Below are 3,324 nucleotides of genomic sequence, written 5' to 3'. Positions count from 1 at the left end.
AATGCAAAGGATTAAAAAAACGGAAAGAAAGCAAATCTGAGGTTGGAAGCTGAGTATCCATAGTCTGCCTGCAACCAGCTCCTCTATACACTTAAAAACTACTAAGACGCCAACCCTACTAATTTAATGACTATGTGCTTACCACCACCGCCATCTCCATACTCATGTATATGTATGATCAACAACACATGGTAAGCGGTGGTCAAAGGTTTCATTTACTCAAAAGCCCATTGGTTCTCTAGTTGGACTTCTTCCTCTTCCACGGGGGTGAAATCATTCTTGATGTTGAATGTCTGGCGGATCTCTTTAGGACTCTTTCCTTTTATCATATCAGCCACGTTTGGCAAGTCAGGTCGAGCAAGCTTTTTATATTTAGATAGTTTGCAGCCAGGATAAAATTGTAGAGGGTCGCCTGATCGACCTTGACGAAATCTGCATCCCAGGCCTTGAGCTTGTCGTTGCTGGAGCAGTCAGCTGCCTCGACGAGCTTCTCGCAGTAGTCGATGACCTTGGAGAGTATTTTGCTGGTGACGTTGGGGAGGGGGATGTCGTTTTCTGCGCAGTCGTCCTCGATCATGTGCTTGATCATCTGCGATTGGAGGGCCACTCCCTCATCGATCACAAACTCCACGCCATCTGAGCTCTTCAGGGTCACTTTCTTCAAAGCCATCGATATAGACCAGTTGGAAATCTGACATAAATTCAAGATATAAGCAGTTCAATAGAGTCGTCAACTTAACAGGTTGAACCAACTTTCATATAGAAATTAACCTCAACTCATAAGTCAACTGAATGATTCATCCAGTTTAACTAGAAAATTATAAAGATCTAATTTATTTAGAATTAGAATCTGAAAATTATAAAAATCCAATTTATTTAGAATTAGAATCTGTCTGATCTAACCTTGAAACTCACCTGAGCAGCTAACCTTGAGCTAACTTGGATTACTCTTTCTCTCTCTTCAACTCAACTTTCTCTCTTTCTCCGGATTCTCTCTTTCTTTCTTTTCGGATATGCAGCAGGTTACGGTATTAGTAGGCTGCAGTGGGTTTTTATAGGCTGATGTTAGAAAGACACAAGGAAACGCCGATTGCGTTGCGTACTACCCCTTCTGTCTCATTCGCGGAACGGTCAGAGGTTTGAGTGGCCATTGTGATGTATGGGCCATATCCACACCGTCCATCCAGTTTTTCGTATCATTTTAGAGTATAATCCCAAAATTGAGATTGATCCAAGACAGATGTGGGCTACACAATGTGGATTAGACTCTTACCGCTGAAAATTTCTTGAGGCCACAGAAGATTTGGATGGAGCTTGTATTTTTGTTTTCTTTTCATCCAAGTCTATGTATCTTTATGAATAGGTTTGGATGAAAAATAAACATCACGATGGGTACTAGAAAAGTTTCAACGGTCAGAATCATTATCGTCAGTGCTTCCTGTGGTGTGGTTCACTTGAACCCTGAATCTTATTATTTCTTAAACAATTGTTAAAATGATACGAAAAAAATAGATGAACGGTGTGGATAAGGCTCAAACATCACGGTTGTCACTCAATTTTCCTGCTGGTTACCAGCGGAAGACGGGCGGGGTAAGACGCAGCCCCGTCGGGAGTTTGGCGTCGGTATGCGGGGGACGCGGATTTCCCGCGAAAGCCTTCCGCGGGAAGTTCCAGTACTGGGAACCTAGGTGGGGCCCACTGTGATGTTTGTGAGACATCCTCCCCGTTCATCTGTTTTGTGAGTTTATTTTAGAACATGTTGCAAAAAATGAACCATATCCAAAGGTAAAGTGAGCCAAAAACGTGATAATTAAAAGTCCACAGTTGATGGATCAAATTGCTTATTAGGCTTGTTATTTTTTTAGATGATCTCCATTGCCCATGTTGAACGTCATTGATCAAATGATTCATATTTGTCAAACCAGTGTGATGCTTTCATGGTTGCTCATGAAATATAAGTTGTACCTATTAAATAGTCTAGATCAATGGATTGGACTGTCTAGGTGTCCCTATGCAACTAGTGCACTACAATTTGCGGTGCCCTGAGAACATTGTAGGGCCACATAGATAGATTATCCAAATTGGAACAATTTAAAAAATCAGGTCAGCAGTGTCCATGGTTGATAATCTAGACCAGTAATCTATTGTGTCCCACCATGGATTGACTATGCATCAGATATCATAGATGCTCTGTGGACCCACCATGATGTATGTCTTTTTTATATACCGTTCATCCATTTTTAAAGCTTATTTTAAGGCAAATCATTTTACATACATGCCGTTCATTCATTTTTAAAGATAATTTTAGGGCTTGATCCCAAAAACGAGAGGGATATAACTCTCTGGTGGACCACACCACAAGAAAACAAACGATAGTGATTGGATATCCATCATTCTCCTAAGGCCCACTCTACTATTTATTAGACATCCAATCTATTGATTAGGTCATACAAACATGGTGTAACATCTCGGGTTTTCAGGGGCCGTGTAAGAATTCGGCTCCCGAATTCCCAGGTGTCATGGGTGTCCTAATGGGCTTCATATTTTACTTACATTTGGATGATCTCATAAACAATGAAGAATTTAGTAAGGCATGAAGTAGAAGTACGTCATAAGCAGTATTAATTGCTACCAATTATAAAAATATCCAGATAATGAATCCAAAGTCATCTAAATAGGGAACTAGTCCCACCCATATATGACCCAAAGCGACTAGGGACCTGGTCCATACCCTGCGGTAGCCCGAATTCAAATAAACGGATCTGTCGAAAGTCTGGAAGCAGAGAAGCTCATCTTCCTTATCCTTGCTTACCTCGCTCGGCTCATCGAGCTCCGCCTCACCTACATCTAGAAAAGGGTCTGGTTAGTGTTTTAAAACACCGTCCTAGAGTGGGAGTGAGTGATCAACTCAGTGGGTGCTATTAGTCTTAAGTTGTAACAAGCATTAGTTATATTATGAATTTAATGAAAAACAAACGTTCACAAACACCTAACTAATCTTATTAATGTGCATGCATGACGGATGGTATGATGCATGCCCTCGCCACAACACTTCCTCGAGCGACTTCGTCTAATAATCGCGTATGACCAACACTCCTTCAGAGCGACCTCGACTGCCTAGTCACCAACCTAGCTAGTGCGATGAGATGATAATGTTAGCCAAGTTCTTAATTAATTTCATTCATCCAGCGGGTTAGGAAAACTGATACATCTCACGTATCAATGCCCTGAACTGGTTACTAGGCCAAGGCCCCCCAATGTGTGAGGCCGAGACCCCGCGATCCTTGATCCCGTCTGATTCCCCATCCCCGACTTCAAGCACAA

The 3,324-nt window shown here is 41.8% G+C and overlaps 1 pseudogene; it reads right to left on the bottom strand.

The window, feature by feature from the left end:
- Positions 1-1,007, bottom strand: LOC131219473 (SKP1-like protein 1A; annotated as a pseudogene).
- Between the last annotated feature and the right edge of the window lie 2,317 nt (positions 1,008-3,324).

Source organism: Magnolia sinica, chromosome 11, assembly GCF_029962835.1.
Source record: "Magnolia sinica isolate HGM2019 chromosome 11, MsV1, whole genome shotgun sequence".
NCBI lineage: Eukaryota > Viridiplantae > Streptophyta > Magnoliopsida > Magnoliales > Magnoliaceae > Magnolia > Magnolia sinica.
Note: the sequence above shows the minus strand (reverse complement) of the source record. Positions and strands in the feature narration are given on the sequence as shown.